The following is a 26,895-nucleotide window of genomic DNA, read 5'->3' on the forward strand; positions in this document are numbered from 1 at the left end:
ATAAACCCAAAGAACGAATATTATCTTACTCATTCATTGCACGGCAGCAAATAGGTGCTCATAAGCTAAGAAATTTGTCACTAAAAATAATAGTATTTTTGAGTATATCCTTTATGTCGGGCACTGTTCTGAGGTTTCAGATATTAACATGTTTAATCTTAACCAATGAGACATATTCGATTGATATTCTTATTTTATAGGTGAAGATACTGATGAATAAAGAGATTAAGAGGCAGTTCCAGGTCCCAGAGGTAAGCAGAGCAAAATTTGGAAAGAAGGAAGCCTCATTAGAGAGTCAACATCTTCATCAGCTTGACGTTCTACCTCGCAGGGTGTTGATATGGGAAAAATGTATTTCATAGTTACACACAATCCATTGAACTAATGTTGTCTTACATTAGTTAAACACGTGAACTCATGATGTAGATAATGTATGTATATTTTTATTACCCTACAAAATGCTGGGAAGCAGTGTGGTGAATATGGCCACAGTGCAATATTCCAAATCTACTTCTCACTCAGTCTGCTGTTTCTCTGTAAGTCGCACCGCTGTCCAGGTAGCTGTTAAGTCCTCAATCTAGGAGTTACCCTTAATTCCTCACTTTGTCTCACTGTCCCCATTTCAATCTGGTAATAATCCTAATGATTCTATCTGGAAACACATTCCAAATCAATACATTTTTTTGATCTTCAATATGCCCACCTTAGTCCAAGCCACCATCATCTTTCATGCTCACAAATGTAGCATCTTCCCAACTAATCTGTCTGTCAACATTCATCCTCCGCTGCCTTGGTTCGTGCAGCCCTAATGTCTTTCTCTGGCCTACCTCTGCACCATCTCCTTCCGTTCTCCCCCTCCCCCTCTACGTTTTAGCCACACTGGTTTTTGTATGATCCTTGACACACAGGTCATATCCACACTTTCAAACCCAAGCTTTGCATCACTAATGCCTTTCTTGTCATTAAGGTTTCAGGTTAAATGTCATCATCCCTAGCAAGAAATCTCGTGACTACCCAATCTGAAATAAAGTGTAATAAATGAAAATTTCATTAAAAGATTACCACAAGGATTGTTGTAAGAATGTACCAATAAAAACGTTTCAACAGGAAGCGGTTAATCCTCAGAGGAGGGACAAGCATTAGACCAGGAAAGAAGTTAACTGTAAATCAGGCAGGTATTGGGTTAGTGGAGAGTAAAAATGTGGCCAACAGTCTGTATGTTTGAGGCTTACTCCACTCTTTGAAGCTTAGATCTTTTGAGAAGTGAGAGACTTATTCTGGATCAGCCCCGGGCATGGACACGTTGCTTGATTTGGTTTCGGCAGTGAGAGGTATTGTCATGAGCCTTGAATTTAGAGAGGCGCTTTAGTGCTTAGAAAAGGAGAAGACAAACAATGACTTCAAAATTTAATGCTTCTCTTTGCTCAGCTGTCTCCAAAGCCCTCTGCAGGAGTTAATTAGACTAAAGAGATAATTAGTGCTTAGAAAGGGAAAATATAAGAAAATGAATGACAGACAGGAGTGTTCTATTTTCTCTCTCTTTTTTTCCTCCTTCCCTCCTTCCTTTTTCTTCTCTTTCTTTCTTCCTTCTTCTCTTCCTTCTTTCCTTTCTACTTTCCTCCCTTCCTTCTTTCCTTTTTTCCTTCCTTCCTTCCTTTCTGTAGCCTTGGGAGAGAGAAAGCACAGGAGGGCCTAAGACTCTGTTCATGTGTTTGTTATTAAGGAGTTGAGATTTGCTGAAGGAGGCTATTCAGCAGCTCAAATTGTCTATTTTCCTTCTAATTTCCTGTGGTGTGGAGGTAGCAAGGACAGACATAAAACTGGATTGTCCTGTTTAGGGGAAGCGTATAGAAGCTGCTCATGCTTTCAGGGAAACTTCTCCTCTGATTACCAGCAGTAACGATCTCTGCAATTTATTGAGTGCTCTCTCTATGCCAGAACTGGCCAAGCTCTTTGCATGGCATGTTGGATATGTTGGATTTAATTCAATCCTCACAATTCTGTGGAGTCGATATTGTCATCTTCATTTTATAAGCTCACAAACTGAGGCTTGGAAATCTTTCTTAATTTACCCAAAACACTCAGCTAATACAAGATGGCACTGAAGACTGAATCAATTTTATCTGTATTTAAGGCCCTTGGTTTAACCATTTTATTATATTACTTTATATCTACATCAATCAAAGTATTTTAATTAAAGTCCCCAAAGTTTCTTTTTCCAAATCTGAAGCATTTTTGTGCCAGAGGTAGGAGTCAACAATTTTTTGCTTCTATCTGCCTCCTGAAACACCTGTTCCTAGTAGTCGGCTACTCCCACTTAGAGGCAAAAATGATTCTCTTTTGCCTGTTTACTGTTCACTGTCAATGTTTTTTTTCCTTCTTTATAATTGTTGGCAACCGTTTTAAATATCCCCTTCAGTTCTCTTGTAAATTCTCATTTTTTTGCATCCTATTGTTTGGGGAAGTAGGTAATGGATATTTGCATCACTACTTCCTTAAAGAAGCATCTATTTTCCAAGAAAAATTCCATATTCAGTGGCATTTTTAAATATTTTAGTTCTAAATATATATTAACAGGATGGGACTTGAACAAACTTGGTCAGTATCTCTCGTAGGGTTGAGGAAACAGTGATATGAGAAAACAAAATGATTTGTGTAGGGACTTAAAGATCTGGGTTAGGAAAGGGGAGCCAGTCTCTCCGTTACTGACCTGGTATTAACAGTCCACACTGGCCTCCCTGCTCCTCCTTGAACATGCCGGCTACGTTCTCTCTTTTTGTTCTTCCCCCATCAGTCTCCTTGGCCCTCTGCCTCTCCTCCTTCAAGTCTGCGTTTAATATAGTCTCTACTCAGGGTTAACACCGACCAGCTTATTCTCTAGAGCAACATGCCTCTCTGTTCCACCTGCATACAGCTGAGCTCCTCATCTTCTTCCATTTTTTCTTTCTCCCATAGCACTTACCATCTCCTAACATACAACACAGTTTACTTATTTCTATTTCTCAATGCCTATCTCCTCCCACCACTGGCATTTAGTTCTACCAGGAGCTTTGTCCATTTTGTTCACCCCAAAATTTGCTAGCCTTCATAATTTCATAATTATTAGAGATGATATTGTAAGAGAAATACTGAATGTCTAAGCGGAAAGTGACCATTTAAAGTGTCCCTTACCGAGGTAGGATGACAGGCTCAACAACAGTGTGAAAGGTGGCTGGTTAATGGCCAAAGTTGGATCCGTTTTATATATTCAGAAATTATGGTAGATATGATTCAAAAGCATGATCATAAAATGTAAAAAGTGTTGAATTAGAACCTCATAAAATTCAAAACCTTTGCACTTCAAAATACATCATTAAGAAAATGAAAAGATAAGCTACAGACTGGGAGAAAATATTTGTAAATTACATACATGATAAAGGATTTGTATCTAGAGTATATAAAGAACTCTTCCACCTCTTATAAAAATAAGACTAACTACTCAATCAAAAAATGGACAATTGATTTGAATATATATTTCTTTATAGAAATACATAAACTGTTAATAAGCACATGAAAAGATGCTCACCATCGTTAGTTATTAGGAAAATGCAAATTAAAACCACAATGAGATACCATTTCACATCCACTGGAATGGCTAAAATCAAAAGGCAGGCAATAATAAGTGTTAAGAATGTGGAGAAGTGTGAATCCTCATACACTGGAGATGAGAATATAAAATGCTGCAACCACTTTGAAAGGTAGTTTGGGAAATTTTTAAAAAGTTAAACAGAAGTCTACCATACAACCCAGCAATTCTACTCCCATGTCTTGGTATTTACTCAAAAAAAAAGGAAGATACATCCATGAAAAGATTTGACACAAATGTTCATAGCAGCATTTGTCAGAATAGCCAAAAAGTGGAAACCACCCAAATGCAGATTAACGAGCTGTACTATATCCATCCAATGGGTACCATTCAGCAATAAAAATGAATGAGAAAGCGATGTGTAGAACAACATGGAGAACTTCAAAAACACTGTACTCCATGAGACAGGCCAGACAAAAAAACGCCACACATTGTACCATTCCATTTATATGACGTGTCCAGAATAGGTAACTTTAAACTGTGGCTTCCTCACCCTGGGGTTAGGAAACACGATAAACTGTAAATGGGCATGGGGGATCTTGCTAGGGTGATGAAAATGTTCTAAAACAGAAGTGCGGTGATGGTTGCACAACTCGGTAACTTTACTAAAAATCATTGACTAGTGCACTAAAAATGAGGAAAGTTTACTAGATGTAAATTATAATTTACATAAAATATCATGTAAATTATGCCTCAATAAAGTCATTGAAAAATGGGGTATTTCTAGAGATTGGTATGGACCTGACCAACGGATGGTCTAGAATAGGATCCTGGCTGCGTAATTTTTCAGACTCCCGTCAATGGGTGGAGTCAGAAATCTGCAGCCCCTGGTATTGTCCACTGAGTGGAGCCTTTTCGTGAATAAGTGTCAACAGAGCCTCAAGGCCTGGGCCTTTACAAAGTTCAGATGTTCCGTTTCAGAAGTAGGTTGCAGAGAACTTTTCTGTGTTGTGTGCACTGTATATTGTACTCCTTTTTCATTTTTCAGAAATTTTTCCTGTCATTTCCAGATTTTTCTTCAGACATATTTTACTTTTGACAGGAAATCAAAGGAGCTAAAAATCTAACCCAGAGCCTTCTTTGCAAACACTAGCATATATCAAAGAGCCAGCGTGTACTGAATATCCATTTTCTCCTGCTGCTTCTGGCTCTAACTCATGCAATCCCTCTTGCTCTCATTCCTAGCTGTGCTCAGCTATAAGCATTTTGTTATTGAACTTTCTTGTTCTTTCTGCCTTCTCCTACAGCTGTGAGAGGTGATAAAATATCGTTTGGGTGAATGTGAGTGTGGAGTGAAATTTATGGCTGGATGGTTCATGATTTTCACTCTTTAATATGAATCATAAGTGTTTCTTAAGGGCTGTATTGATTGAGACTGTCATTTGACAGGAAACATAGGAGTGGCATCTCCGGTGTCTGTTTCACTACATTAATGATTGGCAGCCTTGAATTGAAAAAGTCTATGCCATCAACCTCGGAGCAGTGTTATTCTTATAATAATTTTTAATGGAGCTTTTTAGATACTCATTCATTTATTCAACAATTATTTATTAAACACCTACTATGTGTTAGAAATTGTCCTAAGATATGAGGATACAATAGTAGAGAAAATAGACCAAACCCTAACCCTCATGGAGCTTGCATTCGAGTGTGGATGGAGGGCTTCTGCACTTAGCCCCACAGGTTGTTCACTGCACAGTCATAATGTGTGTGAACAGTGCTCCTGGTTGTTGTGCAGTGTGCCAGCCTTTGGGCGGGAGAAACACATAATTCGCAAATAAATAAATGATCAACGGGCAATAATACAAAGTGCTTACTTTGTGTGAGGCAGCATTCTAGAAATATAGGCTGTATTAATGAACAAGAGCACAAAGATCCTAATGTACATGGGGCTTCCATATAGTTAAATATGATATTAGAACATAATTAGTTTCATAAGAAAGAATAAGAAGTACAGGGTAAGGGGGACATCTTGAAATATTAATTATATGGTCAAGGTAGATACATGAATAAAGACTCGGAGGATATAAGGAAGTAGCCAAGCAGGTACCTGAGGGAAGATAAAACAAAAACCCTAAGAGTGAAGTGTTTCTGGCAGGTTCTGGAAATAGTGAAGCCGTAGACCCGTGCTGTGGAGTGAAAAAGAGGGAAAGTACTAAGACATGAGGTCGGAGGGGTATCAGGAAGCCAGAGCACAGCCTTGTGAGCATTTGTAAATACTTCGGATTTTACTCTGAATGAAATGGACTTATTGATCATGACATGATCTGACTTAGGTTTTGCTGAGCTCGTTTTGGCTGCTGTATTGAGAATGGGCTGCAGAGGCTTGAGGGTAGAAGGAAGGAGACAAGATAGGAGTAATCCAAGTGGGCCAGGAGTGTGGCTTGAACCAGGGTGGTAACACTGGAGGAAGTGAGTGGTAGGATTCTGAATAGATTTGAAATAGAGCCAATAAGATTTCCTGTAGAATTGCAGGTGGGGTACGGACAATAGAGAAAAGTCAATGATGGCTTCAAGTTTTGGGCCAAACAATTTTTCAGAGATGTTGCCATCAAGTGAACTGACAGCTGTGATAGGGTATACATTTTGAAAGGAGATATTTCAGTTTCAGATGTTAGATATCAAAGGTGGAGAAGTTGAGTAGCTAGTTAGAGACACAGTCATGGGACACAGAACGACGTTTTGGTCAACGACTGACCACATAGGCAATGGTGGTCCTATAAGTTAGTCCCAGAGAGCCTAGCTGTGTAGTAGACTATGCCATCTAGGTTTGTGTAAGTACACTCTATGGTGTTCGCACAACAGCAAAATCACCTAATGTCACATTTCTCAGAATGTATCTTTGTCATTAAACGATGAATGACTGTGTAAGTTTGAAGTTTAAAAGAGGTTTTGGGGCTGCACATAAAAATGTTGCAGTATTTTAGAAGATGGTATGTGCGATGGAGAAAAATAAGTCAAAGAAAGGAGACATGCAGTTACGAGTGTAATGAAGAGAGGGTTGAAATTTTAAATAGTGATATGGGAGGGGCTCACTCAGAAGAGGACAATTGAGTAAAGACCCAAAGTAGGTAAGAGAGTGAGCCACATGATACAAATGGGAAGGGCATGCCAGGAGATAAGAATAAGATGTACAAAGGCTCTGAATCAAAATGTGTCTGAAGTGGGGTGAGCGTGGAAGAGACTGATAGGAGATAAAAGTCAGAGAGGTAATTATGGATCAGATCACCAGTGCTTTGAAAGCTACTGCAAGGATTTGAGATGCATATCGGGTGAAATAGGAAGATATTGCAGTATTCTGGGAAAGTTGTGACATGAGTCAACTTACATTTATGGGGTCACTCTGAGCTGTTTGTTGACTGCGGACTGAAGGAGGGCCCCAATACAAGAGGAAGAGTAATTAGGAAGCTAATGCAGTGATCCAAGAAAGAGATGCCTGGTGCACGGTGGTCGCAGTGCAGGGGCTGAGAGCGTTTGGACTCTAGATGTATTTTTAAAGCTATAATATACTCAGGGGAAAGAAAGTGAGATATTTATGTTTGCTCAATAAAAGGGATTAAGGAGAACTTCAAACATTTTTCTTTTCTCAATAAATATTTGCTAAAAATGTACAAGGTTCTAAGCATTGTCCTAATTCATCAAAAGGAATAAAGCAGAGAGCTAGGTCTCTGGTTAGGCAGGGGAGAAAAGATACCAAAGCATGCAAGTGAAGGAATGTGAGGAATATGAGTGATCAAGGAATTCCATAAAATATATGGAAGATGTGTTATTGGAATCAGAGTGAGAGGGTATACGCTCAAACCAGGGCATTCACAGAAGGCTTCCATCAACCAATTAAAATCCTACCCACCTTCAGGACTTTTCTTAAGAGTCCTGAAAGAATGAGTAAGGTTTTTAAATAGGTGGATATGGGATCCTACTTCATTATCCTTTAAGTGGAAGACATAGAAGAGTAATGAAAGACATTAAAAGCCAAAACTCAAGGTCTTAAAAGTGTGGAAAACTGAATCTTTATTTGCTACTCTGCAGCCCTCCCTCCTAACCAGCAACTACTTCTCATATTCAAACTCCAGCAACACTGATACCATCTGGCCAATTTCCCCACCACTTCCTGAGCGTGTCCCCACCAGCTTCCACTACCTCTAGTCCCCCCATAAACTTCCATCTTTGCATACTTCCTCACCATTTGAATACTTCCCCATGTTTAATGAATATTCCTGTAACATTCCTTACACATGTATCGAGCCTAATTTGTGTGCCAACTTCTGTGTAGGAAGCTATACATATAAGAAGAAAGAGAACAAGAAATTTCTCCTACTTTTGTTAAAATTTCCCCATTCTTAGAGCAGTTGCTTTATGTTAGCATCATTATTATTTCTCCTGTACAAGAGCTTTTTGTTAATCTTCCTGTCCCCATTCTCTCTACTCCAATCTATTCTCTGTTCTGGCATGAGAGCAACAGTTATCTATGTATAAAATATACACCTGATCACATTAAATCCTCAATTTCTTTTAGTACTTTTTTGGATGCAGATGATGCAAATAGTTCAGATTGGCTTAACCCAAAGTGGAAATTGTTTGATATACACAATCGAAGAATCCAAGCATATTTTGGACATAATGAAAGGCCTTATCCAAATCTTCAAATGACAAAGCAAGACTCCATCTCTCTCCATCATTAGCTTTGCTCTGAAACACACTGACTTCATCTCCAGTCACGCTGCATCACATAGCATGATGTCTGAACATTTTGTATTTCAGTAATTTTATTAAATTAATAAATCTGAAGTAACAGAATGATGTATCTTTCAACGTTATCTTATAAGTTGTAATGATCAGACTCACTTTCAGTTTTTCTTTTTTTGATAAATTAGTCTGGTGTGTGTGGAGAAATAAAATTACCCAGAATATTACTAACAATGAATCTCATTCATGGTTCCCTGGGTAGCCATCTATTATTTCCCAATGTTTAGATACGACATATTTTCCTGTCGTTGTGACAGAGTTGTCAAAGGTTAGAAAGGGCTTTTATTTAAATAGCTTCAACAAGGAAATAGATTCTCTTAAAGGCCTTTAAGGCTGGTGTGGAAATATAGAGTGCTATTTTGGCCAGGTAACAATTGTGATCCATTTCCTCACTGACCTAAAAAGCTATTAAAAAAGAGACAGAGACAAACAATTATTACAAGTTTTCTTCACGGAGGGCCAAAGCCTGGCCATGTAGTAAACAAGCCTGCGTTATTTTTGTCTGCCCTTGAGGGAAATGGCAGGGAGGATGAAGGCTGGAGGGAAGAAGAGAAAGTAGAAGAAAGAGCTAGGGTAGCAGCTTGTGAGAAGAGGAAAATGAGGTGTCTGTTAATCTACAGAAGATTACTAAGTAATTTTTAGAATCTAGATTACAGGATGTCCAAATTGGATGGGATATTAGATATCACCTATTTCATTATCCTGATTTTAGAAACTTGGAGCCCACAGGCCGTAAGCAGTAACCCAATGGCTACACAGCAAGTGAGAGGGAAAGTCGTGACATGTGGTCTCTGAGTCCTGATCCGATGGCTTACGTATTCATTCATAAATTATTTTGTGCCTACTTCCTAAAGGTTACGGCGTGGACATTCAATAAGATGTCCACAAACACAATCATTACCAAAAAATTCCATTTGAGGAACTACAGGGAGTAAGAGATTTTACGCATCAGTTCTTCTTGTCCTATGTGGTCCCAACCTATCACTTTGAAGGATATCTCAGACTACCGCTAAGAGCTTACAGGAATCACTCTCCAAAAGACTGAATAGCTTTGAGAAGATGGGGGGCAGGCGGTGAGGTCGATGCACAGGATATACACTTATCTTTGCACACCCTTGCCTGTAACATCATCATAACTAACCACGACAAACTATAAAGAGCTATTTTTTTTCCTTTTTTTTTTAAGATATACTTTTTTTTTCTTTAAAGATTGGTACCTGAGCTAACAACTGTGGTCAATCTTTTTATTTATTTTTTTCTGCTTTATCTCTCCAAATCCCCCCTGCTACATAGTTGTATATCTTAGTTGCAGGTCCTTCTAGTTGTGGCATATGGGACGCCTCCTCAATGTGGCCTGACCAGCAGTGCCATGTCCGCGCCCAGAATCCGAACCCTGGGCGTCCGCAGCGGAGCGCGCAAACTTAACCACTCCGCCACAGGCCGGCCCCAGAGCTATTTTCTATAAATGAGATGTCACTTCCTCTCTCTCCTGTGTGTGTGTGTGCACATCCATCTGTGTGTATAATTTTTACAACACTAACTTCAAATCTGAATAAAAAATAGCAGGCATTATGATGTGACAAAAAAAGATAGTGTGGGAGCCACAAAAGGTCAGGGCTCCACAAATGATGGTAAGATGCAACCTTGCATAAGTCACTGTCCTTTGTAGAGTCGCAGTTTCCCTAGTGGTACAGAGGAGACTAGAGAAGAGGGTCACTCTCCGCGTGTTTCAGTTTTGACTCCTGTGAGCGTGGAGTCAGCAGACACTGCACACAGAAGCCCAGCGGCAGCTCTGCTCTGCCCGGCTCGTGGTACGCCTCCCTCTCACCGGGCTCTTTGATCTCCGATGCTGCTGTGATCTTTATTCTAACCGCATCTTTCATTTACTCTCGGGAAGTGTGTGTTTCACTCTGATTCTTCCCCCCACCATCTGCTTTTCCCAATAATTTGAATAAAAGATTAACTTCATTGTTTTTTTAGCTCTTTCCAAATTTTATGTCAATAAATTACAAGTGATAATACGTTTATACCAACCCTGTTTAAAGACCTGCGGTGGCTGCCAACCCTCCCTGGGCCTCCTCTCGTCACTCTCCTTTGTTCTCCAGGAGATTCCTTTGAGTCCTTCCCTTCCTTCTGTGATGGCTTCAACCTTCCCCACTCCCCTGTACTCGACTTCCTTCCTTCTCCTCTTTTCATCTTCCAGAGTCTCTCACAAGGTGAAATGCCCAGTTCAGTCTGCCCAAGAGTTAATAGTCCATAAGCCATTAAAATCAGTAGTCACCTTTCCAAAAATAAATGTTTGGGCCTGCCCTAAGTAAGTGGATGCTCTCTTTAAAAAGCAAAAGTGAAACAAACTCAGGTATAAGGTAGTCTTTTGTATCCTAAGAGAGGGGCGTAGTCTTTCATAGAACTGAAGTTACACATAATTTTCTAGATATTCTGCTCACAGGTTTATTTATGTCAGAAGGAATAATCATAGACTTTAGAAAAAGGGCATCTTTAGTTCAAGTTTCAACTTTACCACTCATCCTCTGAGACCTTGAGCAAGTTGTCAAACGCTTCTAAACTTTTTGTATTCTCCCCTCTCAGATATTGATACCTAATCTACAAATTTTGAAAGATGTCAAGGAACGCAGTTCCAGGACTTCCAAGATCTACCAGCAGGCTGAGAACGGTAAAAGAAATAATATTTACCAGTGGGCTAATTCTCTGGTGGTATTCTTCTCAAAAGAATCTGTAATATTTTACTCTGAGACATTCTTTCTAGTCTGAAACTAAATTCGCTTTACAGGTACTTTGCTACCATGTTGGGAATGGATTGGAACTCTTCCACATATATGTCCTGGACTCTCCATATTTATTTGGTGATTAATCACTTAGCAACATATTATTTTAGAGTAGTGTAATGACATTGTATCAATAAGTAAAAATCAAATAACCAGACATTTGTCAAAGCAAAATCAGGATAGATGCAGTTTTTTACTCCATTCATTACCTGGAATGCCTGCTTTATGCCAGACAGTAATTGTTTCTGGGGCTGCAGTGATGAACAATACAAGTTTCCTTCCTCATGAAGCCTATATTTAAGCTCTACACTGGTTTAAGAATCAAATCACACCAGGCTAGGTGGCAGTGCCCACAGCACCATGCTTATCAGCAAACAGAATTACCATAAAGGGTATGAAGCATCACCTCAGGGACTAGCAATTGCATCCTTCCAAGGCCCCCAAAGGGCACTAATACACAGCTCACATGCTCATATTACTTTTATTAAACTGTTTATTTGAGATAATTGTAGATTCACATGCAGTTGTAATAAATAACACAGATAGATCCTGTGCTCCCTTCACGCAGTTTCCTCCAATGGTAACATCTTGCAAAACAATAGTATGACATCAAAACCGTGAATGTGTTGTTGATACAGCACACCAATGTTATTCAGATTTCACCAGTCTAAAGTGTGTTCATCTGTGTGTGTATGTATTTAGTTCTGTGCAATTTTATCACGTGTCGGTTTCTGTATCCACCATCACAGTCAAGATGCACTTTCATAGCAATACCCACTTCCCTTCTACACCCCCTCCTGGGGACTATGAATCTGCTCTCATTTCTATTGTTACTTCATGTAGGGCCTGGGCCTTGCTTGCTCAGCAGAAACCCCCAGGCCTATTGCAACCATGTGTCCTTCCAGCTCCCTTCTGCGCAGGCAGCCCAGCTACCGGGATTTGTAACGATCTGGGCCTGGCCAGCCCGGATCCTCCCTTATCCCACGAGAAGAACAGCACGTCTTACAGGGACACAGAGACCCTCCATGTGAGCTACTGTCCTGGGAACGCTGGTCGTACCAAGGGAAGCCCTTTGGCAGGCATGCAGCCTTTGTTCCTCTGCCTGCTTAAGCAAGCTTCTCTTAGGGGCCGGTTGCGGGTGCACACTTCTGTCCAGCCGGCCGCTACTGGACACACAAGTGTAAGACCCAATAAACCTATATGTCTCATTCGCAGTCTCCAGGTCATTTCTTCAGTCTCTCGGCAAGATATCCTGCCACTGTAGCCCAGCTGGGCTTGCGGCCTTACACGTCAAGATTGCTGTATAAATGGAATCATACAGAATGTAACCTGTTGGAATTGACTTTTATTCAACTTAGCATGATTCCCTCAGTCTACATCTAAGCCATTGTGTATATCACAGTTCATTCTTTCATATTGTTGAATGTTGTTGGGTTTTTAATACTCATCTTTATTAATTTTATTCTGAATAGTCACATGAGGTATTCTGGATCAGAGACAGATTATCATGATTCACTTAAAAATTAAATAATGACCGTGTGGTTCCCTTGCACCAGTTCTTACCCCTGCAGCAATGTGATGAAAGTCGGGTTGAATGTCCTACACAGACATACTTCAAAGCCCATGTTATAGGTGAAGAATGGAGGAAAATGGGTTTTCAAGTATTTTATCTACCACTCACAGTAGCAGTCTATATTATTAATACCTATGTTTATTTTACCATCTCAAGGACATTTGGGTTGTTTCCATTTTTTGGCTATTACAAATGAAGCTGCAATGTACACTCATGTACAGGATTTTATAAGAACATAAGTTTTTACTTCTCTATTATAAATGCCCAAGAGCACAGTTACTAGGTCACATGGTAATTGGAAGTTTAGTTTTATAAGAAACTGTTAAACTGTTTTCTAGATAGCCTGGATCATTCTTTATTCCGTACATTTTTTTCTATAAATATTTATTTAATTTTTTTATTATGGTAAATTGGTTTATAACATTATACAAATTTCAGGTGTACATTGTAACATATTTCAAATTCTGTGTAGATTACATCACGTCCACAAGCCAAAGACTAATTACAATCCATACATTTTTATAAAATATTTTAACCACAAGCAATTTAGACCACTCTCTCCAACTCATATCTTATCACATGTTCTCCTCATGTTGAGGAGTAATGGAGCAGCTGTAGAGAATTTTGTGATCTGGCTAAGGGGAAAGTGAATGGGAGATACATTTAGACTGAGTTTAGTGAAATATAATTTGGTGGCTCAAAATCCTATCCTTACATAGTTAGGTGTTCCCATCTCAGAGGAGGAATGGCTTCTGGGATTACTCTTACCGCTCACTCCATTGGTGATTTAAAATGAAAGTGCACAATATGAGTATATTCTACCCAGAGGAAGTATGTGTATAGTAGAATAGAACTAAGGTTTGATACACAGAGAACCAAGAGTTAGTCTCTGGAAAGTTCTTCCAAATCTTCTATCTCGAGTATTTAACACACTTTCTATAGATTTTCCCAAATTTGATAACACACTGAAATTTTGTGACTCTAAATTGTTTTGTCATGTAATGAATTGAGAGGGTGAATTATATTTTTATAAGTATCAATAACACAATAACAAATTTCAGCCAACTATGTGAGATAAAACACTAATTTTTCTTTTATTGTCTCTGTAGGAAAAGAAAAAATAAAATGTTATTCTAATTGGGACACAATCAAAGAGCATGTAGATAGTTGCATGTAGAGATATGTCAGGCAGGTAATTAACAACATTTTTTTCTGTTTTTGCTGATTTTGTGTTATTAGTCAGGTTTTTTATAGTTTTTAATTTGTTCTAAATTATTTTTTTTCTGATTGTATATTAATTCACATACTTCACTTTGTAGTCATAATTTTCTATTCTCTTTCTTAAAAAAGCCCCCAAATTATATGAACTTTAGGCCCCACAAAACCTAAATCCATTCCTGTTTATAATGTCTGAGTTGTTAGGAATCAATAAATATTCAAATTTGACCAAAAAAAAGGCCAACATTAGGTAAGCATACTGATTATTCCAGATTCACATAATAATCACACAAGTGGAAGATGGAGACGTTAGCATCCAGCTCACTTCTGAGCAAAGGTAAACAACCCCCTCCACAAAATCTAGAATGAGAAAGCCTAAAGAGAGTTCATCAATTTACAGCAAACACTATTATTACTGCTAGCACTGCTATTGTAAAATGCTTTTTAATAATTAGTATTTTACTTTTTTAACTTAAAATATTATTTTATATTTTTTATTTAATTTAATTCTTTAGAAAACTTCCTGGAATACTATAATGAAATCTTCCTTTTACACACAGGGAAAGGGAGTTTCAGCATCATTGAATGACTTTCTTTTGGTCATAGAATTAATATGGAACAGAAAAACAGCTTAACGTCTCCTGACACCAAAGCCCATGCTCAATTCATTAATCCTTGTTGGATCCAGACAGGAGAAGAGGGCTCATTGCCAGCATCGCGACAGGTAATAAACCATATGGTGAATTTCTTTAATTAAAACTGCTAAAATCATCTTTTAGAATGAGCGTCAAAGTTGACCCTGTTAGAAGACTGGATTCATTCTTAGAGCTATTGTGTTAAATGAAGCAAGTAAAATACAGTGTTAATTATAATCTAAAATGGTGTGAAAATATATTGGAGATGGCTAATTCATGGGGTTTCATTAAGATCTTAGATGATTTTAGTATGAAGTAAGAAGATAAAGGAAACTCATCTTCTTCCTAGGGGACCATAGAATTCTTTTTCCACTAACTTGTTTCTCCATTTTTACATACACAATTCTAAACAGTAGCTAATCTCTCCCATCTTTTCTCTTTATTCGCCTGCTTTTTCATAATATTATGATATGTCTCACATCCTGGTCTATATTATATATTGTTCAGCTATTCATGGGTTCAACAAATATTTATTGAGTATTTACCATGTCCCAAGCACTGTATTAGGCACTGAGATAGAGATGTGAATTGAACTAACAACAATTGAGTGTTTTTCTTCATCACGAAACAAGAGACCCTATGGGCTGGGACCATGCCATCTTCCTGTCTTAGTGTCAAAACTTCTCTGAATATCTCAAGTCAGTTAAAACACCAGATGTTGAGCTGGACCTAGTAAGTTGAGGACAAGATTGAATAGAAAGGGAGAAGGATTTTAAGGGAAAAATAAATAGCTTTCATAGTTTTAAGGTCTTTCTATACATAATCCATACAATGGCCCTATGCAGAATAATATTCTCTCCATTTTGTAGATGAATAAGATGAAGCTCATAGAGGTTAAATGACTTGCTCAAGGTCAAACAACTAGTGAGTTTCAAAGACAGTATCAGAGCCCAGAAGTTCATGGTCTTATCCGTACCCTTTCTAAATTATAGGTGACAGTGTGAGAACAAAACTTCTAAATTGTCAATGATGAAAGCATTGACCTCAGTCGACATGTGTAACTTAATTTACTAGCCCAAAGGAATTATTCTGTAATAAGGCCATTAGGATTTTAAGAAGCTGAACCTGGAAGTATGCAAAAGCAAGAGAGTCTCTGGCAGGGTAGCCATCTAAAGGTAAGGGATAATCATAAAATATTGACATCTGCATGTAAAACATCCTATGTCCTAGGCATTTCTTTGATCTTTCAATTTGCAAAACATGCTTACTATGTTTCCACTTTCCCTTATATTCCAAGATTTTTTCCAGTTGTTTATTGTGGAATTCTCAAAGACATATCTGGAAATAAGTTGCCTTTGACAAATGGCTGACGTTGATTTGACTAGGATCTATGTTCTTTTAAGCTGTAGAAAATTCGTATAGAATTTTTCCCAAGCAGATTTCAAGGTGGTTCCTGCAGCCAAACTGCTGGGAACAGTAGGTTCTCTAATGCCTCACTTTAATTCTGAATCATGAAAACCTCTGAGATTATCCCTTGTCTGTTGGATCTCTTCCTTTTCTAGAGTCCCACAGTAATTTCATTGCTGTGGAAACTTTTAATAGGGTGTTTTCAGTCGCAGATTTGACTTTGATTCAATGTCCTTCCTTGAGATTCTTAAGGACAAGAACCTTATTCCATGAATCTCTCTATTCACAGCACCCAGCACAGGGGAGATGCTCAAAAAATATTTGTTCAACTAAATTATTGACAATGCTATCCACGTTGGCAATCATGAGATCATTAGTGGCAAAGAAATGATGGGGTGGTGAGTAACGAACATATGTTTGGTGCTGTAATTTTGAAACAAGATTTTCCCCAGAACAAGTGCTAAGGGAATTAGTGTTAGCACTGGATATTGCTCTCACTGTAATTGAAAATCACTATTTTTTTATTCACTCTCTCATTATTGTCATTAAAAGCCTCTGCTACTCCGTAGTAGCAATTAAATCCCATTAAAGGTTTAGGCCTTTGGGTAGAATGAGTTCTTTTCGGTGTTTCTATAGTTGATCTTAAGCTTTCCAGCAATACACTTGGCTGGGAAGGTAACCCCACTATTCTGGGCTTTGCCTCGAGGCTGGGACATTTTGTTCAACTGAGAGCTTTTACTGGCTTTTGTATCTCAATGTCTTTTCATCCTTATTTCATACTATTCAATATTCAAAAGGACTCCTTTTTTCTGAGCCTGTATGACCCTTGATTGCTGTTTTCTCTCAATTCCATTTAATCTTTGCTTGAAAACCTACAAAATCTTGGCCAGTTCTTTCCTTGCCGAAGTCAGTTGAAAGCAACCAACATATACCAAACTTTCACCGTTTCCAAAAATTTCCTGAGAATCATGGCTCTGAGGACCTGTCACCTGCATTTCAAGAAAGCAAAAGAGTGTCTGCTTTACCAAATATTTTCCCAGAGTATAGTTGGGTTCTCCCATCTCCCATCTTCTCATTACACACATGCCAAACACTAAAAAAGAAGCAAATATTTTAGTTCTTTTTAAAGCAGAATTCTACTCCAAAGTACTAAATTTTATACTACTTAGGATAATGCCAGCTAACATGACAAAGTGCAAAATCACAGTGGCATGACACAGTAGATGTTTATTTCTTATTCATGTATATTCCAAAATGGAAAAATGGATGCCCCTAATTGGAAGGTGATTCTTCTCTCAGTTGTGACTCATGGGACTATGTATTTTTCTACCTTGTGGCTCTGCCATCTTCAACATGTGACTTTCAAAGTTATAGTGTTCACCTGTATCAAGAGAGAAGTGGGAAGAATGGGAGGATCACGTACGGGAAATCTTCATGAACCAGGCTTGGAAGTGCCTACACCACTTCCACTCACATGCCATTGGTTAGAGCTCAGTCACATAGTTCCACTTAAGTGCAAAGGAGACTGAAAGAGGAGACAACAATGTTTGGGGCATGCATGGTTATCTCTGTTGTAGTAATGCATAGTTAAACTACTTATTTAGGGCTATAAAATAAACACAGTACTGCTTAAAATATGAAATAGTGATTAATAGCTGAAACAATCACAGTTGACTCTTTGGAGGAGGTGATATTTAAGGCAGGACTTAAAAACTGGGCATGGAGGGCCGGCCCCGTGGCATAGTGATTAACTCTGGCACAGTCTGCTTCGGCAGCCCAGGTTCATGGGTTCAGATCCCAGGTATGGACCTACATCACTCATCAAGCCATGCTGTGGTGATGACCCACATACAAAGATGGAGTAGGATTGGCACAGATTTTAGCTCACGCCTAATCTTCCTTGAGTAGGAAAAAAAACAAAGAGGAGGATTGGCAACAGATGCTAGCTCAGAGCAAATCTTTCTCACCAAAAACAAAAAACAGAAAACAAAATCTAGGCATGGAGGGGCCAGCCCGGTGACGCAGCAGTTAAGTTTGCACATTCCACTTCGTCAGCCTGGGGTTCACCAGTTTGGATCCTGGGTGCTGACCTATATACTACTTATCAAGCCATGCTGTGGCAGGTGTCCCACATATAAAGTAGAGGAAGATGGGCATGGATGTTAGCTCAGGGCCAGTCTTCCTCAGCAAAAAGAGAAGGATTGGTGGCAGATGTTAGCTCAAGGCTAATCTTCCTCAAAACAAACAAACAGAGAAACAAAACTAGGCATGGAAGAAAGGAGGAGGTATGGCTATAGCAGAGGTATGAGTTAGGGTTGAGCATAAGCTACTTTTCTCTACTGAGAATAATATTAACTTGCTCCTCCTGCCTCACAAAGTTAAAGATGTGAGATCTTTGACCTATGCCTTGATAACTCATCATTACAAAGAAAGACAATATTATTTGGGAATTATGACTGGATGTATGTTTTCAGAGAGCAAAGGGAAGTATCCCAGCCCTTGTTTGTGACTCACTTTTCAACTGGTTCACAGTGTAAGGTAAGAAAAGGATCGTAAAGGAGAATTACTGTATCAAAGTATTGGGCAATTTTAGATATTGATCTTTTACCTTTGTATTCAAAGAAGACTTTTTCTAACACATTAATTAATTAATTTTGGAAGGCAGATTGCATTATACAAGTATATAAGCAAGGCCTTACTCTGTCTGTTTCAGATAAAAATCACCCTGTAGTCTTCATTGACAAACAAAGCTTTGAGATCTTACTTAACTTCTGTTTTTGGCCAGTGACAAGGACCTTTTTACTAGTACCGTCTATCTCTGATAGCTTCATCTTGAGAGTAAAAGCTCATCCTTGCTATTTTTTTATTACCATTCCAGAAACTGGTCAGAATTTTAAAACATCAAAGGGCACAGGAGAATGTCTATTCTAATCCATACATATTACACACAAGGATAATTGAAACTAAAGATATTCATGCATTTACCCAAGGTCATCCAGATCATTATTGGAATAATTATCAATCCTAGAACTCTCTCCAATACATGCTATTTTAAAAAAATCATTTCTTATGTTGTTTTTTTATGCCTAAGTTTCTCTCTACTCTCAAACTTTTCTACTGAAAAGTGAACGGCTTTTATTAGCCTAGCAATATCTTTTCTCCTCAAATTCTCTTTCTTTTTCCTTTTTATTGCACTAACATTGGATTATAACATTATATAGCTTTTGGATGTACATCATAATATATTTCGAATTCTGTGTAGATTACATCATGTTCACTACCCAAAAACTAATTATAGTCCGTCCCCTCACATCTGAGCCTAATCACCCCTTTTGCCCTCCTCCCTCCCCCTTCGCCTATGGTAACGACCAGCAGCTAACTGAAACATGTTTTTCTTAGAATACAAGTCAGGAAAACAGGATCAACAATGCAAGCATATTTCAATGCTCAGTTCACGTCTCTCTGCTAATGTGCCTTTGGGCAAAGCTCATCAAAGAGCCAAATCCTATGTCTCAAGGGTTCGGATGTGTAATCTGCCAACATGAATTCATAGCAAATGCATAGATGTATAATGCCTTGTTTTCTATCACTGATAAAATTGTGACACTCAATAGAGAATTGCCATAGGCTAATCTTACCACCAGTCTCACCTAGTGGAATCTACACTGACGTGCTCTGCTTTGTCTCTTACCAGAGATGGCCCTTCCATGCTCCTGCACAAAGCCATGCCCTCCATGTGTGCACTGTATTCTTCCATCTCTCTCTCTATCCAAGGACATTGCTCAGTAATTCTACCATCTCTCTCCTATGTCATTAGATCTTAACTGTCTTTTGGGTCCTTCTCAATGGAAATAAAACATTTTCCCTTATTTTTTTTTTAAAACAAAGTCCTCCTTTGATCCAACTTCCTTCACCACCTTTACTTCCTTTTAAAATTCTTCAAAGAAGTTGTCTATACTAATTTTTTTCCAATTGCTCTCCTCCCAATCTCTCTTAAACCTAGTTTAGTCGGACTTTTGTCCCCAACTTATTTTATCAATGCCACCAATGACCAATGATATTTTAAGTTGATGTTCAATGATCAACTTTCACCTAATTTATCCTAAAAGAAAATTTTGACATAATTGATAATTGCCTTCTCTTGACAACCTTTTAAAATTTGATCTCCACAATTTCACATTCTCTTGGTTTTACTTCTACCTGACCACGTGCTCCTTCCCAGTTTTCTTTGCTATGTCTCTTCCTTATGTGGGATCCCAAGGCCAAGACTTTCGTCCTATTGTCTGCTCTCTATATTTTCTCTTCTTTTGTGATCTCATTAACTCTCATATTTTTGATACCATCTATATGCGAACACTCAAATTTACACTTCTACTCTAGACCTCTTTCCTAAACTCCAAACTGGTATATCAAGCTGCCTACTGGATATCTCCATCTATTTTGTTATTGACGCATCTATCAAGACACGACCAAAACTAAGCTCACGAGTTCCTGCAGTCTTTTCCATTCCGGATGATGAAATTCCAACTTTTGCGCAATTTAGATCAACAAACTGGAGTTATTTTTCACTTCTATCTTTTTTTCCATACTCTACATCTAACCAATCAGGAAATACTCTTGGTTCTATTTTCAAAATATATCTAGAATTCAGTCATCTTTCACCAACTTTACTACTTTCATTTTGGCCTGAGAAATCACAATTCTCTGCCTACATTACTAAATAGCCTCATAGTTGATCTTTCTGCTTCTGCCCTTGGCCATCTACAGGCCAATATCCACAGAGCAACCCAAGTGATTTCTAAAAAAGGATAACAATAATTTCAAAACTCTGCAATATCTCCCCATTTCACTGAGCAAAAACAAAAATAAAGTATGTTCTATTTTAATTTTTTGTCTTTTTTATTTTATTTTATTTTATTTACTGAGGAAGATTTGCCTTGAGCTAATATCTGTTACCAATCTACCTCTTTATTTTGTCTGTGAGCCACTGCCACAGCATGGCCACAGATGAATGGAGTGGCTGGGAACCAAACCTGAACCACTGAAGCAGAGCACGCCAATCTTAACCACTAGGCCACTGAGGCTGGCTCAAGAAGTATGTTCTCTTTAACTGAGGATTTACTCCCATTATCTCCAAGCTTGCTCTCCATTTTTTTTTTTCTTTTTATCCACAGGCCTTATTGTCTTTTTATACAATTTATTTACATACTATACTTACGGTTTGTCTCCTTCTACTAGAAGATAATCTACGAGATTGAAGATCTTAGATTTTTCCCCACTGGTGTGTCTTGAGTGCCTTGAACATTGCCTGCTATATAGTATGTGTTCAATAAATATTTGTAGAATTGAATTATTCTAATTGTGATTAGACAGTGTATGTAACTGGTTTAAAATATCTTATCCTTGCTAGAATATAAGTTATATTAAAGAAGGGACTCTTCCACTCTCCCTGTTTTAAATCCAGAACTTATTATAGTTCCTTGCAAGCATTGAGCATTAAGGAATATGTGTTGAAATAATAAATGGAAGCAATTTTATTTTTGAGAAAGATTAGCCCTGAGCTAACATCTGCCACCAATCCTCCTCTTTTTGCTGAGGAAGACTGGCCCTGAGCTAACATCCGTGCCCATCTTCCTCTACTTTATATGTGGGATGCCTGCCATAGCATGGCTTCACAAGCAGTGTGTAGGTCCACACCAGGGATCCGAAAGGGCAAACTCCAGGTTGCCGAAGTGGAGTGCATAAACTTAACTTCTATGCCACCAGACTGGCCCCTAAATGGTCTCAAACTTTTAAAAATATAATTTATAAACCTGAGAGACAAGTTGAAGATAGGGTTTCAGATTAAATTACTATAGGTTGGAATAAGCCAAATCAAAAGAATATTTATTATAAATTTTTGCTTTTTTAGAAAATTAATAGTTAGTTTAAAAACTAACAACTTGTACACACATAACAACTAGCAAGTCATAACTGTACTGACTACATTTATTTTTGATAAAGAGGAACTGTCAACAGAGAGCGATATGCAACAGTGACATGATCCCCAAACTTGTGTTCGCATTTTTCCTTTAAAAGTGATGTTTCCCATTCTCCATAAATGTTGTTCACAAAAGCATTTTTATGAGGAAATGTATATATTAAGTGACACGGGCATGACGCTAGATAAGTATGCAGGTCTATTACATCCGCGACAATTACTAATCCTGCTTAATGGTTAGGGCTAAAACATGGAACCACTGATTAATCATTGGCAGCAAATGCTGGTTAACTTCTTGGGCTAGAATCAGGACCATGCAGTTGACCAGAAACAGACATTGCTTAGAAACATCTAGGGGTATACTGAGAATCTGTACTGTGGTATGATTTTCTTATACTTTAATATTTATAGTATTACGTTTGTGTTGAAATCTTAGAGGATTCTGAGCAGTAGAGACCAGTGAATGTAGCAGACTTTCCAGAAACATAGAAAGGTTGTTCTAAGCAAATACATCTTCCAATTTTAACAGTAAATTACAAGCTGAAGGCTTAAAATTCTGTGATATGTACACACATGCCCAGACCACGATATAAATGAATCTAGTTAGTTTTTGAGTCATTTATAAATTTCCTACCATCTCGCGTCTTAGCTCAGAACCTAGAAAATATGTTTGTTTGTCTGTTTTAGGAGAAGCACGACAAACAACCTGATGATAAAACATTAAGAACAATTTAAACTAACACATGCTTGTTAGATGCCAACGCTGTGGAAGACACAAGTTATGGCGCTGGGGATCTATCAGTGAATGGGATATGGCCTTTTTCTTAAAGCAACTCACTGAGATGATGCAGAACAGCCCATGAACATCATTCACGTTTACACTTCAATGTGCTAAGTGTGACGGTAGGGACTCAACCCAGTGCTGAGAGGAGTAATTCTTTCCAGCACCACCACTGAGGGATTAAAATTGGAGAAAAAAGTCCAGAGCTTAAAATTCACTTATTCCAACTTTTTCATTTAAATAAGGATAAAATTGAAGGCTAGAGAGGTTATGGAACTTAGTCAAAAACACACAGCAATGCCGTGATAGAGCCTGACCAAGAACCCAGAAGTCTTCTTTACTGAGTCATCTTTTTCTCGTGTAACGGTACTCCACTGAGTATGAAGGAAGGATGTTGTTACCTTTGTATGAAAATTTTTACCCCAAATTTAAGTAGCAACTTTTTTCAGAGAAAAATATGAATTCTATATGCAAACCCACCCCTCCTGGTTGTGACACAGGGGAAATCTCACTAATCCAAGCTAATCATGGTCATCTCATTTTCCTTCATTAGTTTAAAAACAACACCTAACACACTTCTGACCAGTATGAAAAGAGAGGAAGACAGCTGGGAAAAGCCCTTAGGAAAGGTTTTTTCATGGATTAAAAAGAAACAAGGCAAAAAAAAAGAGGATGGGGGGAGAATTGAATCTGTCTTTTTTTGAAGAAGATTGGCCCTGAGCTAACATCTGTGCCCAACTTCCCCTACTTTATATGTGGGATGCCTGCCACAGCGTGGCTTGATAAGTGGTGTATGGGTCCATGCCTGGGATCCAAAATCGTGAACCCTAGGCTGCCGATGCGGAGAGCAGGAACTTAGCCACTGCGCCACCAGGCTGGCCCCTAATCTGTCTCTTTTTGATAGAAGCCATTATGTCTGCATGTGATGCACAGAACCTCGCTCAGCAGCCATATTGTAACCATGAGGTGAACTAGACTGGCATACTGAAGATGGAAGAGAACTATGGAAAGAACCTGGACCTTCATGGCGTTACTGGGCATAAGCCACCTGGGGCTGATCTTCCTCCGGACTTATTATTATGCAAGATGGTTAGTCTTCTGTGTGGTTTAGGGCAAATGAGTCAGAGTTTAGTGTTGCTTGGCTAAAAACATCCTAAATTATGCATAACTCTAAGTCCGGAATCAACAGACTATGTATGGCCCTGGACCAAATCTGGCAACACTCATTGATTCACTTTTTGTCTATGGCTGCTTTTGCACTATAGTGACTGAGGCGAGTCATTGTGACAGAGACCATATGACCTTCAAAATTGAAAATCTTCACGTCTGATCCTTTACAGAAAAAGTTTACCAACACTTTCTCTAGGACGTAGGTGGACCTAAATGTACTAAAATGAAGTATTTACTTAAATCACTGAGTGTTCGTATTGTTTTATCCATGAACTTTAGCCATAGTGCAACTGCCTGATTACAATTTCTACCCAATATTCTGGTCACAAGCTGTCTAATTGTAGCACACTAGCATGCTCTGCAGCAAGCCATTTGATTAATGAACTACAATTTCACATCCCTCGTTAAATACCATATTTGCCTGTACAGTCACATTAATCAGCTATATCCAAAGGCCCCTCCTATCAGCAGGTGTGCTGATTGTGAGTTTAATAGTAAAGGCAGGAAGATAAGAAGGATATTAATCATAAGTAAATAAAGAGGGTTGGGCTTTTCTGCTGGAGATGATGTCCTACAATCGTTAGTGATTATGATGGCCGTTCCTAAAATGTAGGGGTAAAGGCTGGACCTCAGTAGACCTCATATGTGTGACCTTGATGGCTGATGGGAAGAATGGTTAAGGATCAAGAATGTGACTTAGGGCCAGCCCCCGTGGCCCAGTGGTTAAGCTTGGTGTGCTCCACCTCAGCAGCCCAGGTTCAGTTCCCGGGCATGGACCTACACCACTCATCTGTTAGCAGCCATGCTGTGGTGGCAGCTCACATACAATAAGAGGAAGATTGGCAGTGGATGTTAGCTCAGGGTGAATCTCCCTCAGCCAAAAAAACAAAGAGTGTGACTTAACTATGTATGTGTGTGCACATTTGTGTGTGCATGTGTTTTTTTGTGTGTGTGTGTGTGTATGATACCAGTATATGCATGTGTCTTCCAGGCACATATCCAGGCATACAGAAGAGGAACTTAAAGAAAATACCCAAAGGTATATAGCATTGTGTCTGGGCAGATTTGAGAGTACTTTTTAGTTTCCTTTCTTTTATATATATACACTTGTATTTTCTGCAGTGTAAATTGATTTGTGACATGCAAAAGTAAAATTTATTTAAATAAAAACTCATGATCTACACATTTACTTAGTGGGTTGCTGATTCTCCAAACGTGCAAATGAGTAGGTGTAGTAGATTGTATCTTCAAAAATAGATGGCCCAATATCTCTCAACTCACACTCTTCTTACCATATGACTGACAATCCTTCCACAGGAAGACGACACCTGTGCTCCCTCCTATTGAGCAGGGGTAGACGTGAACTGAAGGCATATGTCCTATGGGGCTAAGCCATTAAAATCATTGCAGTTTCCCCTTGGTCCTCTTGGGACACTCTTAGAACTCAGCCAGCATGCTGTGAGAAATCCCCAGGTACCTTGTAGAGATGCCTACATGAAGAGAAGACAACAGCTTGCACTATTACATCAGCCATGTGAGTGAGCCATTTTGAAAGTGGATCCCTCAGTCCCACATGTGCTGCCCGCTTAACACAGTGGAGAGGAACTACCCTTACTCAACTCAGCACAAATTGCAGACTTATAAGTAAAATAAATTATTGTTGTTATTTCAGGCACTTGGTTGGTGGGTAGTTTGTCACACAGCAATAGAGACCCAGAACAGTCAGCATACTATGGTATTAATAGCTCTGATATTGGAGTAGACCTAGATAGGAATCCCACTCTACCCTTTGCTATGGTGACCTTGGGCAAGTTTCTTAACCGGTTTGGTTCTCGGGTTTCTCATTTATAAAATGAGCATGATAATGATATCTCTCTGCTAAGCTTGTGGTAAGTATAAATAACACATACAAACTACAGAGTTCAATAAATTGTAACTGCCATTTTGTTATTGTGGCTGTTGCTAGTGTCCTGTAAAACCCATGGAAATTGAGTAGTAGGACATTCACACATTTGACTGGAATAACTTTAATTCCTACCGTGAACGTGCTCAGAAAGCTGGTCTCTAGCAAGAAACGTCCTGCCTCTGAGATATACTTTATCAACAATCAGAGTTGGCTAGTGATTGCTGTTAGGTCTCTTGACGCTCGAGAATCCTTGCTTCTACTTATTTGCCCAGTTGTAAAAGAAAAAGTGAGTGACAACCCTCCAAGGACAAGGAGGTTAAAGCTGAGAGCTAGTGAATCTATGAATTGTTGTGGATCAGTGACCAGACAGCCCTATATGTAGAGAATCAGGACCTCACATCATAGTGTTCCTTCGTCTCCCTTAATAATACAACCCCCCATCCCCCACCGCCCACCATGCACACACAGACACGCGTCCTCCATAGACGCACCATGATTCTAGTGACCAATTCTTACACAGTATTTTGCATCGCTGCACAGGATGACATTCACACTTGGTTTTAGGGTCTTTTGTGAAAGAAATTCCAGAGTTCATACAGTTGTAGAATAAACAGAAATATGATTTATGTTTTACAGCTTCCCTAACTGATTTCATGACACCTCTGAAAAAGGCAAAATGCTGTGCTGCCACTTAAACAAAGCTATGGCCAGACCGTGTGGTGAAGGCAAAGTAAGTAACCCAAAGACCCTATTCTGAATTGACTTGCAGAAATTTTATTCATAAAGTGATATCAAAGTTGTAAAATAAATCACAGTGGATGTGTTAGAAACAACGGGAGTTTTGGAGACAGATGGACTAGAGTGTAAAACCCGGCTATGCTGTTAGAATCTGAGTAGCTTTAATCTGGTGATTTGAATTTTTAGCATATTTTGCTTCCAAAATGGGTTCAATAATCCCTGACTTGGGTCATATGACTGAAGTGAAAGGAACTGGGAAATGCCCCAACATGGGAGTTGGGCGCTTCATAGGAGTGCTGTAAATGGTGGTGTTCGTCCCCTTTCCACATT

General features: G+C 38.8%; 1 long non-coding RNA gene across 1 annotated transcript; it reads left to right on the top strand.

Annotated features, from left to right (window-relative positions):
* Positions 1-200: 200 nt before the first annotated feature.
* On the top strand, positions 201-26,559 carry LOC111774380 (uncharacterized). Its single transcript, XR_002809387.2, has 4 exons — positions 201-251; positions 10,961-11,045; positions 14,509-14,672; positions 26,464-26,559. It is a non-coding gene; the product is annotated as an uncharacterized lncRNA (long non-coding RNA).
* The last annotated feature ends 336 nt before the right edge of the window (positions 26,560-26,895 follow it).

Source organism: Equus caballus, chromosome 7, assembly GCF_041296265.1.
Source record: "Equus caballus isolate H_3958 breed thoroughbred chromosome 7, TB-T2T, whole genome shotgun sequence".
NCBI classification, from domain to species: Eukaryota; Metazoa; Chordata; class Mammalia; order Perissodactyla; family Equidae; genus Equus; species Equus caballus.